Source organism: Oryctolagus cuniculus, chromosome 20 (assembly GCF_964237555.1).
Source record: "Oryctolagus cuniculus chromosome 20, mOryCun1.1, whole genome shotgun sequence".
NCBI lineage: Eukaryota > Metazoa > Chordata > Mammalia > Lagomorpha > Leporidae > Oryctolagus > Oryctolagus cuniculus.
Window position 1 is genome coordinate 24,392,483 of NC_091451.1, and position 14,530 is coordinate 24,407,012.

Here is a 14,530-nt window from a genome sequence, read left to right on the forward strand (position 1 = left end):
GGAGAAGCACCTGGCTCCTGCCTTCGGATCAGCGCGGTGCGCCGGCCGCAGCGCGCCAGCCGTGGCAGCCACTGGAGGGTGAACCAACGGCAAAAGGAAGACTTTTCTCTCTGTCTCTCTCTCTCACTATCCACTCTGCCTGTCAAAAAAAAAAAAAAAAAAAAAAAAAAAAAAGAGAAAGAACTTTGAAAGCTGTCTAAACTGCCTGTACAGTGATGAGTTCTTTGACAATCAAGGCATCAAAGCAGAGACTAGGCACCCACTTTTACGAGATATAAAGGAAATTTTAGCATCAAATGAGCAGATGTTCTTTATTTTATAGGTTCCTTCCAAGTAGATTCTATAGCTCTACAGTGAATGGGCCATCTGAAAAGAAAAATGAGGCTGTTGGATTAGACCAGGGTCATTTTGTTGAAGAGTTTCTTCATCTCCAAATTGATTGATTGTACAAGGCAGCTTCAAAAAATCCATGGAAAATGGAACTAAAAGATAAGTTTCTTTTGATGTGGTAATTTAGAAAAATGGTTTCTTTACTTATTTATTTGAAAGGCAGAGTAACAGAGGGACAGGGAGAGACATAGGATGATCTTTAATCTGCTTGTTCACTCCCCAAATGGCCACAGTGGCTGGGGATGGGTCAGACTGAAGCCAGAAACCAGGGTCTCCCATATGGGTTAGAGGTCCAAGTACATGGGCCATCTTCTGCTGCTTTTCTCAGGTACATCATCAGGGAACTAGATCAGATGCACAACAGCTGGGACTTGAACCAGTCCTCTGATATGGCATTCCAGCATTGCAGATGCTGGTTTAATCTACTATGCCAGAGTGCTGTCCACATAATAATTTTTTAATGGAATATTTACAGATTCAAAAGGAAGAGTGACAGAGAGAGAGGGAGAAACAGACAGAGTTCAGTCTTCCATCTGCTGGTTTACTCCTCTAATACCTGGAATAGCAACAGCTGGACCAGGCAGAAGCCAGGAGCCAAGAATTCCATCTGTGTCTCCCACTTGGACAGCATGGACCCAATTACTTGGGCCATTATCTGCTGCCTTCCCGGATGCATTAACAAGAAGGCACATTGGAAGTGGAGCTGCCAGGACTCTGATCAGCACTCTGATATAGGATACTGGCATTTCAAGTGGCAGCTTAACTCATTGTGCTACAATGCTGGCCTGTGGTTTAATAAAATTTTGAAATTCATGTATATGTGGGGTCTTCAAAGTGTTCGTACAAAATGTACATTATGAGAAAGCTATGCATGGATTTCAAAATTATTTTTTCAGCCATAATCAACTTATTATTTTATTCCATTTTCTCACAGATTTTTTTTTGAAGTTTTCTTCTACATGTCCCACAGAGAATCATTGGGTTGCCCTTGTGGTAGAATTTGAGGTTCCCAGCTGCTACCATTGTCTATTAGTCATTAATAATTATCTCCCCTTCCTCCATAGTTCCTTGGTATCATCCTCAAAACCACTGAAACTTCAGCAATTATAATCATAGCTGTAACAATAGTGACAATTATTGAATACCTAACAGTGTGAATGAAAGTGAAGCATGTGTCTAAATGGTGTTAAGTGCTTTCTATGTACTTAATTCTCACCAAAACTTACCAGGTGGATTCTATTATTATTATTATTATTATTGTTATTAGTTTGAATTTAAAGAGAGCAAGTCTAAGCATCGGCATACAGATGTAAATGCCACCAACATCATGATTCCTGCTGCCATTTCTATGGATTCAAGCATAAGGTATGGATATCTAGGAACAAGTTGGTGTTCTTGTGGTTAAACTCACCACAGGGAATGGTTTCTTGCTGCCAGTTAGGGGCCGTACTTCATAGGAAAGGACAGTTAATCAGGCAAAAATGCCCTGGTAAGAGACTGGATACAATTACCGATTTCTTTCACTCGCCATTGATTGTTCTGAGAGGAATGCAGTTTTTGCTTGATTTCTCACTCTGACTGGGCAAATTGATATTGCTCAACCTGTTAATGGGGAATGATTTTCATTATGGGACCTGCGAGGGAATGCCAGGCAGTGGAAAACTTCTATGTTGCGATGGGCAGCGCATCTTTGCTTCAGTTCCAGCCTTATGTTTTCTATGAAGTCGCACCTATTTGTCCCTAACACTCTGAGAAAGCCAGCCCGATGAGGAATGGCTACTTTTTAGACTTCCTGTGAATTGTCAATCTGATTTCAGGAGTCTCATTTAGCTTTGCGATTTTTTTTCCCCTTCAGTATAAATTCAGTGGAACTCATTGCTTTCTAAAAGTGTCACTTATTTACAGCAAATGTAATCTACCACAACATTCCCACTGAGAGAAAATCTCCTGTGTTTTTGACTGCCTTAAAGGAGATTTAAAAAAAAAAAAGAACAAAAAACAAAAAGTAGTCCTTGTACATATATACCTACAGGGATAAAGCAATCATCAAGCTAATTAATTAGCTAATGTTTTCAAAAATTGTTTTGCAAATGCAGAAATGACTATCGAATTAGTGTCATGGTGCTTTTGTAACCTTGTGTTCCATCCCCCATGTCAACAGTGTGCCACAGCTAGATTCTGCACAGATTTCAAAAGAGATAAAAAAGCAAAGTTTGCACTTAACAAATCAGTGAAGAAGCAGCATAGAGCAGCAGTGTTGCACACCAATTATCTGCTGATAAAAGTTTCCTTCCCTCGCCATCTCCCTCAACCCTGCCCTTACCAGCCAGTATCGGCAGGTGGTCTATTTCATACTTTGTGGAGAAAATAGAAACCGTTCTCTTCTTGTTAATCTTCTCTCCCTATGCTTTTAGACTTACATTTAGAGGCACTCATTGCTACTTCTTTTCCTCCTGCCCGAGAATGATCACACCTCCTGTCTGAGGGCAAATACAGGTGGCACTTCAAACAGCTCATGAAAATAGTTAAAAGCTAAGTTCATTCTGGGGCCACCATTTTGGAACAGCCGGTTAAACAGCAACCTGCAATCTCAGCATCCCATATCAGACTGCAGGTTCAATGCCCGGCTTCTCTGCTTCCAATCCAGCTCCCTGCTGATGTGCCTGAGAAAGCAGAGGATGATGGTTCAAGTACTTGGGCCCCTGCCACCCATGTGGGAGACCCAGGTGGAGTTCCTGGCTCCTAACTTCATCCTCGACCAGCCTGGACCATTCTGGCCATTTGGGAAATGAACCTGAAGATGGAAGACCCCTCTCCTTGGCTCTCTTTCTCTGGTGTGAACATTTTGAAATCTGTGCATATAAGGGGTTTCCAAAAATTTTATGGAAAATATGTTATAGAGAAGAATACATAGTTTAAAACATTTTTGCACCAAAATAAACTGATCTATTAATTTAATTTTTCCAGGGACAGTTGAAAATACCCTTTTATGCTCTTGGAGGTTTAGTACTTTGCAGGACCACATTTCTTTTCAGTTCTCTTTCATCTTTCTTTTCATCTCCATCCTGTCTCCTTAGCCAGAGCTACTCAGTCATTTCCTGGATCCTGTCTCCTGTTCATTTGACACCTGAGCTCCTTCCTTTCCTTCACTGAACAAGTTCTTGAGAGTTGTATAGATTCCTCTATCTCATGACTACTCTTTAATCCTCTTCATTTACATCTAAACGTCAGTAGGTTAGTGGAATTGTTTTTTGTTTTACCTAGCTTATTTTAAACACACTTTATTGTATGTTTGTACAGCTCTCAGTTCATAACCTCATCATGCTGCAATTGCTATTATAACCCTTACCACATGATATTATATTGATCGTGTTCATATATTTCCCCAATAGATTAGCTTCTTGGAGGCAAAATCAGGATTTGTATAGGTTGAATATTCCCTTTAGAGTTAAATGTAGGGTCTGGAACATGAATATCTGGAAATATTTTTCAATATTTATACATATTGATGGACATCAGTGATGGAATTAGTGATTCAGAGTTCAGTTTCTGCTTGTGTTCATTTTCTGAGCAGCGTGGCACATATGCACTTACTCTTGTGTGAGTGGGGGAAGAGTCCATGCAATGCCTGTCTACTCTGTCATTAGATCTGGTCTCAGTGTTAGAGGTGTAGTGAATGCCACCAAATGAAAGGTCCCTGAGCCTGTGGGGCTTGTACTGTGGTAGAAGGAGACAGAGAGTAAATGTGGAAACAGCCAGTTGAGATACTTCCAAAGAAAGAGCAGTCACGAACGAGGTGACGGAGTGGTTGGGAAAGGATTCTCTGAGTAGGTGATGATGAAAGGAGTCAGCCGTGCCAAGGTCTGGGAAGTGACCGTTCCCATCCGTGGAGCCTACCAGGACTCAAAGACCCAATCAAGGGGCTGCTTGGGATAGTTAAGGCAAGTTGGGGAGATGTCGTGGCTGTGACTTAGTGAGAGATGTGGTTGGAGGAACAAACTGTCTGTGACCAGAGATGCTACTTTCCTAGAAAGATCCAAGCTCATAGTGGCAACCTATGAAGCTTGAGTCCACTTCAGCATCTTCCTCCGCCTGTTTATCCCATATCTGGATGTCTCCTTTTATCCTAGATAGTGATGTGTCCCCTGTATGAAGTCACCTGATAGTTGTGCACAGCATCTCCACTCCTCTCAACTCCTTCATTTTACTTTTTAATCAGCTCTACTCATTCTTCTTTTATAAAAAAATTGTGAAGAGAAACAGATAACATGAAATCTATGCCTTTAACAAATGTTTAAACATATGGTATAATACTGTTGATTCTATAAACCTTATTGTACAGCAGATCTGTGTGACTTCTCTCTTGCACCATAGCCTGTCCTTTTGTCTCTTCTTCAAAGGCTGTAAACATGCGTCCTCTACTCCATCCTTTCATAAAATGCCTCCCTTGACCTGTGCCTTCTTGATATCAGGAAGAGTAGGAATGCCTCTTGCTAGGAGGTGGTAGGGAAGGAGACAAAAATCAAATGGCTGTGAGGTTTCAGAGGGAGATGGGCAGTGGGCTGCATGTGACAAGAATGAACTCATGGCCCTCTGTACTCCAGGAGGTTTAGACCAGGTGATTCCGTCATCACCACTGAGTGAGCTTTGATCTTGCCTACCCTCCCCCACCCCGCCTTCCTTGTCTTTTTCCCACCCATGAAGTCACAGGATCCCATCGGAAACCCCCTTGCTGTATTCTCATCATTCATGTCCTCTCATTTCCTGATTCTTAGCCCTTACCTCTCCCTCTGCTCCACACTTTGCCTTTTGTGGCCTCCATTCTTTGTTTTCTTCACATTTCTGCATCCTGTCCGCGAGGTACTTTGTGTCTAGATTTAAAGATTCATTAAAAGAGGGTAGATTCTTTGTTAAATTTTAAAAACCACAGTTAAAGAATAAAAGAGAATCAGGCATTTAGCCTAGTGGTTCAAACTCCTATGCCCCATATTGGAGTGTCTGGACTGAGTTTCTGGCTCCTGGCTTTGGTCTGCCCCAACCCTGGCCTTTGCGGGCATTTGGAAAGTGAAACAGTGGATGGTAACCCTCTCCTCTCTCTCTGTCTCTGTCTCTCTTCCTCTCAATTGAAAAAAAGCAATGCATATTATAAGAGAGAGTAGGAATAAATGAAAAGTAGAATCAGGAGGTGAGTGGGAGAGGAGAAATCACAGGTAATAGGTGAGGTTATATACAGAGAGAGATACCTTGTTCTCCCTGCAAAACAGTGAGTTGCTGTACCTAAGGCTTGTTTATTTGGAATTCCCAGCAAAAAATCTTCCCTTTCTCTCTTCTGTCTGGCTCTTAGCCTTTCTTCTGGACCTATTTCCTGGCCTCCTACTTTGATGATCACTGTGTTAACAGTGTGCTTTTCTCACTTCTGAATGTCAAGCACACCTGTATAATATAGTTTGTGTGCACCTAGACTCAGGTTTACATTTAATTTTGTCACTTACTTCTGTGTCTTGGACTAGCAAGTTAGCTTCCTTGAAACTCAGTTTCTTCATCTATAAAACAGGTATCTCAATAATACCTACCTTATAGAGTTTTTAATGAAGATCAAATAGGATGATACAGTATAACCTTTAACAGAGCTGACACATGGTGGGTGCTTAATAAATATTAGCTATCATCATCATTCATTTAGTCCTTGCAGTGTCTTATAGTTGCTTATTTGCTTTTCTGGTGAGCATATAATCCCTCTAAAGACAGAATTTTTTTGTAGTTCCAGCAATGCTGTTTATACCATAGGCTTACTAAACAATGTGGAAAGTAATCTATGTGCCTCAAATGATTTTCTTGATTGACTATAAGGAAGTGGCTGTTTCTCCATATTACATTTGACCACAATTGAAATGATCTCATTGGCCAGAAGAGAATAATTTCTTCTTTATAGATGTACTAAGGAAAATTTCACTCTTGGGTAATGAAATATGAATGTGTTGATTTCATATTTTTAAAATCCCTGGCAATCAAATGTGGTTGTGATGAAGATCATCTTTCTTAGTATAACTTTTATTCATAGGTATTAATGGAATGGCTCTGATGGATGGTGTTTAAAATGCTAAAGGAAACACAACTTAGCAGTAAAATCAGGTGTTGGCTTGATAAGCACCAACGTCCCTTTCAAGTCTACAGTTCTTATGAAGTTTAAATTGCTTTGCAATGTCTAATGATCCTCCAGTTACCTTTAAATGATGGACTTAATGAGCTTCTTTTATGTTCCATGCCTGGTGTTGGGAATGCAAAATGAATTGAACTCAGTTTCTTCCCTGGAATATCTTGTGGTGCAGGAGTGGCCAATTTTTTTCCGTAAAGATCCTGGCCAGTGGTTCTCAGATGGAGACTACTTGACTCAAGGAACATTTGAAAATGTCTTGAGACTCTTTGGTTAAAACTGGAGTAGCAGTGGTGGTTGGAGGAGCATAAAGGAACAGTAGACGAAAGAGGACAGGGAATGCTGCTGGCATCTCATGGGTAATGGCCAAGACCATTGCTGTATATTCTATAGTGCACAGGACACACCTTTGATGACCAAGACATATCCAGCCCCCAAATTTGATGGTGCTAATATTGAGGAACTCTGGACCAGATAAATAGTTTTGATTTTGTTGGCCATATGATCTCAGTCACAGCTACCATACTTTGCCATTTTAACATGGAAGCATCCACCAATAATCTATACACAAATGGGTGAACCTTTTTAAAAAAATTTACAAGACTAGGAGGTGGGCTGGATTTGGCCTTGGGGTATAATCTGTAGGCCTTTGATCTGGTTCAAATGTCAGTTAAAAATCTGATAGTTATAATGTACTACATTAAGTCATATATGTGAATGTAGAGCAGAATTTTCACAGGTTTGCACAGAGGTCCCAAATGTAGGTGCTTAGTCAGATCAGAGAAATGGTTTCCGAAAGGAAAAAGAAAAAAACAGGAACAGAATTTTTTTTTTCCTGTGAGAGAAGAGTTAGGGCAAAACAGTGATTCTAGGGAAAGTGCATAGCATCAGCAAAAACACAAATATGGAAAATACAATGGGAGATGTGGGGAGCTAATGGAAGATTAAAGAGAGCAGGGGTGATGGTGGTGATGGTAGTAGTAACAGAAACAGCCAGTAACATTTATTGAGTTCCTGCTATGTGCCAGGAACCTTCAGTACTTTATGCATGCCAACACATTTCATAGAAATAGAGATCAGTGTTGCTGGACGGGCAGAAGATAAGGTTGAAATGTATGCTGCACCAGAGCGCGGGTTTTATTGTATAACCAGGTGAAACTGGGAATGATAAGAACAGCGAGGAAATGTTTATTAAGACTTATCAACTGATTGAGTATTCAAGGTAGGGGAAAGGAGCTGCCACAGTTTCTGGCATGGTTGAGATTAATTTAATATAGAGATGCTGGAGGAGAGGCAGGCTTAAAGGGAAAATGGTGTTTTTTGAAGTGTGGAGTTGGAGGTGCTTGTGTTATCTGTAGATTGGGGTCAAGTTCCAACAGCTGGAGCTGTAAATGCACCCAGAATATAAGAAATACAGTTAACTAGAATTGATTAAAATAAGCAAGAAAGCTCATCATAAGGAAGAATAATTTATTTTTAAAAAGAAGTCTGAGTGTAACCAATTTTGAAAACAGTAGATTTAGAGAAGCTACAGTGGGAGGAGGAGAAACAGAAATAGCACCATGGAAACCACGTGAGTAGGATGTTTCTAGGTGAGCGGTATAGTCAGCAGGGTTTGGTACCAAGTGGGGACCAATAAGTTGGAAACTGAAAGTACTGTTTTCACTGAGAATTCAGAGTCCATGGGTAATTATTTTGTCTTGGTTTTGAATCAGAGAAGCTTAATCATTTTGAAATAAAGAGACAAAAGTGCAAGTAGAATTGGAAAAGGTACAGACATGAGAAATTTAACACTTGAAACAACATCTCAGGTGACAATTCACAATTTTTGTCATGCATCCATTAAATAAAGTACAGATAAGAAACTTGGATGAAAAATATTTTACAGACTTACTTTGAGTCACTGTAAAAATTTTAAAATACATTTCTTTATGCATCTGACACTGAATTTGTATTCTCCTTTCCCCCTAATCGATTAGCCCTGTCCTTAGAGTTTACTGAGGTTGTGAATTTAAAGGGCTCAGCATCTGTTTAGCATAATACAATTTAAAAGTCACAGATGCATAACAGTAAAACTTCAGGGGTATGTTTACATGTTTAGACAAACCTCTTGGATTTGTAACTTTGACACAAAAGAAAATCTAGAAGACAATGTCAATTTAATTGATTCCAACTCAATATAAAGCATTTGTTGAAAGCTATGCATTTCTAACAGTGATATGACAGGATTTTTTTCCCTTTCAAAACAGCTTGCCATCTTATCTGTTTTGTATGTTTATTGCACAAGGGATTTACAGCTGCTGAATTTGTGGTTGGTAAGAAAACATTTATATACACAAAGGCCTTAAAGAATTTAATCGTGGAGAAATATAACAAAATTCTATTATCACACAGCACAATCACTGATACCTAACAATTGGTACTAAAGACATACAGGAAGGGAGAGATCAGCATGAATGGGAATATTGTGAACATTTCTGCCTTGCATCTCAGCCAAATGGTGCTCTTCTCTAGAGAGGACTCAGCCAAAATAACTTTTTAATAAAACAACTAAGGCAAAAGATAAAGAACCAGGAAGTGATCAGAATATCATGAGCTGCTTGTATCCCCAGGGCCAGCCACCATGGCCACCATTTGTTAAGTACATAAGTCATTGCAGAATTGACTAGCATTGGCCATCGGATTAGTGCAGCTGAGGCAGGTACTTTGAGGATACCATGTATGATGATGCTGGTGAGAGAGAAAGTCAAGGTCTAAGGAGAAGTGAGTTGTGAGAATGCCCCCCAAGATGCTTGGGAGTGAAAACATTTTATTTATTTATTTATTTGACAGCTAGAGTTGTAGACAGTGAGAGAGAGACAGAGAGAAAGGTCTTCCTTCTGTTGGTTTACTCCCCAAATGGCTGCTACGGCCAGTGCTGTGCTGATCCAAAGCCAGGAGTCAGGTGCTTCCTCTTAGTCTCACATGCGGGTGCAGGGGCCCAAGAACTTGGGCCATCCTCCACTGCTTTCCCAGGCCACAGCAGAGAGCTGGACTGGAAGAGGAGCAACCAAGACTAGAACCCGGCACCCATATGGGATGCCGGCACCGCAGGCTGAGGATTAACCAAGTGAGCTACAGCACCAATCCCGAAAACATTTTTCAAAGAGAAAATTAAGTGTTAGATATGTGATTGATGGGAATTGGCCACACACACTGGACTCCTTCTAATCAGTACAGATTAATAAAAACCTGCTTCCCATCTGCATAGATGAGCCAATTCTGGTTTAAGGTAAATAAACCAAAAAGTAGTCAATGCTTCCTCCATTGCAGGGTCTTATGAAAAAATTTAAGGTTAAGAGAAAACTTCTGTGAAAAAAAAAGAAAAAGTTAAATGTACAAAACCAGTTATCTCCAAGGGTTTAATCACACTAGTGGTTTTGTGAAAATATCATAGAGAATGACTTCTCTGTGATTTTTGCTGGCTTTTAGTCTCTACAGGCGAAACAGCGTTTCTGAAAGAAATTCGAAAATTGTGGACTCCAGTAACGTTGCTAGTTGTCAGGTTTTTCTCTCATGAACAGCTTTTCAGTAAATGTGCTTAGTGCTAAATCACCACGTTAGGACTTATTGGCATAAAGTGTAGTAGAATATGCATTGTCCAAATGCAAATGTGGAAATCTTGTGACCTGACATCTAAATTGCTGGTTATAAGTTAACAGACCCAGGTACAAGCCCTGGTGGCATGGGCAGTGATGAAGGAACCCACAAGCATGTCGCACTGAATGGGTAAGACTCATTCTTTGGGATGCCTTGCAAAGGCTCTTGGAGCTAGCTGTGCAACAGAGGCTGTTTTGTGTTTCTGTGTTAGCTCATTTTATGGGGCAGCCAAGCAGTCTAAGTATGGTTCAAGCTGCTCTTGATGCCAACAAGTGTCATTTACGAGGTGGCACTGGCACCTGGAGGTTATTGTATTCAGGTGGTGATGTTTATGATTCCAAGAATCATGTCAAGTTTGGGATGTGGGCACTAAGATAACGATCCAAATTCCCAAGTGCTTTGGGAAGGCCAGGTGGCTTTAAAAGTCTTTAGACAGGACGGCTTAAACAGCAAACATATATTTCTCACGGTTCTGCAGGGTGGAAAGTCTAGGATCAAGGCGTTGGTAAACCCGGTGTCTGGTAGAGGCTCATCTTCTTGTTCACAGATGGTGTTCTTGCTGTACCTTCCTTTGGTGGAAGGCAGAGATATTTGTCCTGAATCCCTTCTCCTAATGTCACTAATCCCGATCCATGAGAACTCCTGACTTACCACTTAATAGCTTCCCTGATGTCCCACCCCCAAATAGCATCACATTGGGGAATTAGAGCTTCAGTATATGAATTATATGAATTTTGAGAAGACACAGTCAGTCCATAGTACCAGGCAAAGCTGATCATGGCCCAGTCTAAGCAAACAAAACTTCATAGTTGTCTGAGGTCTTCTGAGCCAAGCAGCGTATAAGGCAGTGTATCCAAGGAAATGATCCCCAAAGCCAAGCCTGTTACAGAGCAGAAGTAGCTGCCACCTAGTGGCCACCTAGGATCACACAACTCATGAGCACCTTCTCCCTGTACAGACCTAAGGCATACTCCTACCAAAAACTGGGGAAGAGGCAACTACTGGGCCTCCTGCCTTTGTCAGGAATAGGGCAGGAATGAGGGAGCTCAGGGTCTTTGTGGGTTTTGCAAATTAACCTCTGTTGACTTGAGGTTAAAACAAGGCAGGGACTGGCCTGACAGAGTCAAAGCCTCTTGGAAGGCTATTTGCTTATTTAGGGAGACTAGTCTTTTGTGTTTGGGATTTCTCATACATTTGTAGGCATTGATTGATTTTTTTCTGAAAATCGTGGGGTAAATTTCTGAAGCCCGGGAGCCCTGGCTAATGCACTATACTCCAGGCATAGTGAGACCTGAAATAAAACATGAGGACCCTCAGCATGTCAAGGATAGCAAAATCATTACTTTAACGTCTCTCCAAATGAATCATTGGTGCTTAGAAGGGAAAATCAAGTCTTTCATGTCTAGGGCATGTGTCCAGGTAATTTTGGTGAGGATTAAATATTTCTCAACACAATGTGAGTGTTTATGTGGCTGGGGTAAAATAAATTGTGGTTTCTGTACTGATCCATTAGCAGTAAGTGTGGTGGGTATAAGTTCGTAAATTGGTCCCCAGGGTAAAAACATCCCTATATTTATAGACTATTAGGGGAGAGTAGAATGGAGAGGCAGGTGACTTGTGAGCTCTGCACCAGGGACTTTTAGGTCTTAAGGTCACGTGCTTTCTTGAATCAAGATCAAATTGGTCCTCTCTGTTAGACCATAAATTCAGTGTCTTGGTTGGGAGTATCCATGGCAAGCATCCCTCAGTCTTCATAGTTTCCCTTTGCAAAAGAGGAGAGAGAGCTTCCTATATTTAACAGCACAAACTGTTCTAGATGTCAGATGTAGTCCAAGAATGATTGAGTGAAAGGGGGAACATGAAGGTAGCAGTGTGTTCTTCACACAGCAAGTGCTCCATGTAGGATGATGAGCAGTGAGATTGGCAGCCACGTGGGTGGTACCAGCTCAGGAGAAGCACTTATTCCTTGGACAGAATATGCTGGCCCAAGGACAGCTTTGATGTTCTCTCTCGTTGTCTTGTCCTGTGAACTGACTTAAGGCCTCTGTGAGAGGTGCAATTGAGAGTCCTTTGCCTTGTGCCTTTCCTATGTTACCACTTGGCTTCCTAGGTGTTGGAATCACGAGAGACTCTCCCACATGAGGTTCAGCTCCAGGATTACCTTCTAGCAACCAAAACTTGTGAGAAAAAGAATAAAGAGATGAGGAATGTATCTAAAGATAAAGCCTCTGAATGGAAAGACTTGAGAGGTGCTTTCTTGGAGAGCTTATCGTATACAAGAGTGTCCACAGAAGAAGGACCTAAGAGAGCCAAGTGCAGGGGTCCAGGAGAATTTCTGTCCCAGCTCATTTTCATTGATCCTCTTGATCGTCCTTCTAGGGTAGCTCCAGATCCTTGGTTTAATTTTGTCCTAGAGCAGTTTTAAAGATTGAAGCTAGGGTGACAGGAGCTTTGCACCACCCCTAGGGAAATTATAGGGGCAAATGCATTTTACTATTTTTGTCAGCTCAGAGAGATTGATAGTATCAAGAAAGATTCTGTTTCACAATCCTGAAATTGCTATGTAGCTTGGTAGTTCATGTTTTAAAATTTTATCCTCAGTGTTTATCTTCAAACTATATATACTATGCCTTGAGTATTTAAAGTTGATATAGGTGGCATTATATATGCATATTTTTATAATTTATATAACATTTTCAAGATTTACTTATGGTAATTTTGTTCATTCACATTAATTTTTATTTGATATAACATACTGTTTTTCACATATCCTTGCCTCTTTTTTTTAAAGATTTATTTTATTTATTTGAAAGACAGAGTTACAGAGAGAGGTAGAGCCAAAAAGAGAGAGACAGAGAGAGAGAAAGAGAAAGAGAGAGAGTTAGAGTTCTTCCATCTGCTGGTTCACTCCCCAGATGGCCGCAATGTCTGGAGCTGGGCTGATCTGAAGCCAGGAGCCAAGAGCTTCCTCTAGGTCTCCTATGCAGGTACAGTGGCCCAAGGATTTGGGCCATCTTCTACTGCTTTCCCATGCCATAGCAGAGAACTGGAATGGAAGTGGAGCAGCCAAGACTCCAACTGGCCTCCATATGGCATGCTGGCACTGCAGGCTAGGGCTTTAGCACGCTGCACCACAATGCCAGCCCCTCTTGCCCCTTCTAGTATGGCTAGACGTTTATAATGTTTCCAATTTTCAGTATTAAGGGAAGGCTATAGAGAACACCTCTGTATGTTTGTTACTCACATTTGTGCCAGAAATTTATCTAGGGCTTATGTGTAGAATCCAGAGACCCTAAGGTGTCGAAGGAGCACATTGTGTACCTCGTTTCTTATTTTACTAAGCGTCAGTAACTGGCTCGCCTTTGGGTGTTAGTTTGGAGCTGGTCTGCCCTTACAGCGGCAGCTTGCTCTTTTTCCATTTACATTGTTAGAGTTCTCCCAGTCCTCCCTCACAGAATTTTATTATTATGTTTTTTAAATGTTAGGTTATATGAGATCACATCACGTATTCTCAATTATAAGACAGCAAAACACAACCAAATCCCCAAAGCTGAGTTTACTGCAGCGACTGAGAATGAAAGCATCAAAACTGTTTAAAAAGGCTGTTTTCACAGAAAAAAATATTCCCCACATATATCCATTCTTTAGGTACTTTAGGTTTCCCCTTTTGGGGGGTATTGATGGGTAGAGAGTTTAAAATGTGTGATTCCTATTATGGGATGCTGTAAAGTTTTGTTCTAGAGTCTTTGTGGACCACATCACTCACCTACTCTATGGTTATGTTAGTGTGGACCCTACTGTGTGTAAAGTCTTTTTATTATATTTCCTACAATTGTTAAGTAATACATTTATTCTGATGACAACCATTTGGCTTAGCATTTAAGTGCCAGTCATGATGCCACATTTGATATGGGAGCCAGGTTTCAGCCCCCAGTTCTGCTCCAGATTCCAGATTCCAGATTCCTGCTAACGTGTGGCAGAGAGGTGTCCCCTGAGAGGCAGTGGTAATGGCTTAAGTCAGTGGGTTTTTGCCACCCACGTGGAAGATCTGGACTGAGTTCTCTGCTCCTGGCTTTAGCATCCCAGCTACTGTGGGCATTTGGGGAATGAGCCAGCAGATGGAAGTGTACATTCTCTCTGTGTCTCTAAAATAAGTCAATTTAAAAAGATATTTATTCTGAATATAATATAAAAAGAAAGAAAGAGAATGTACATCATGCAGTTTAGCTTGAAGGCCCAACTGGACAACAAGAAAAGTCCCTGCTCTTTATTAATTAATTCCAATTTGATGAATTATTTTTAATAACAAGTCAGTGTATAGAAAACTACTACATTTTTGAGGATTAT

The 14,530-nt window shown here is 40.8% G+C and overlaps 1 protein-coding gene across 47 annotated transcripts in view; it reads left to right on the forward strand.

Annotated features, from left to right (window-relative positions):
* NRXN3 (neurexin 3) overlaps positions 1-14,530 on the forward strand; it is a 1,789,124-nt gene that overhangs the window by 521,846 nt on the left and 1,252,748 nt on the right. The window lies entirely within an intron of this gene.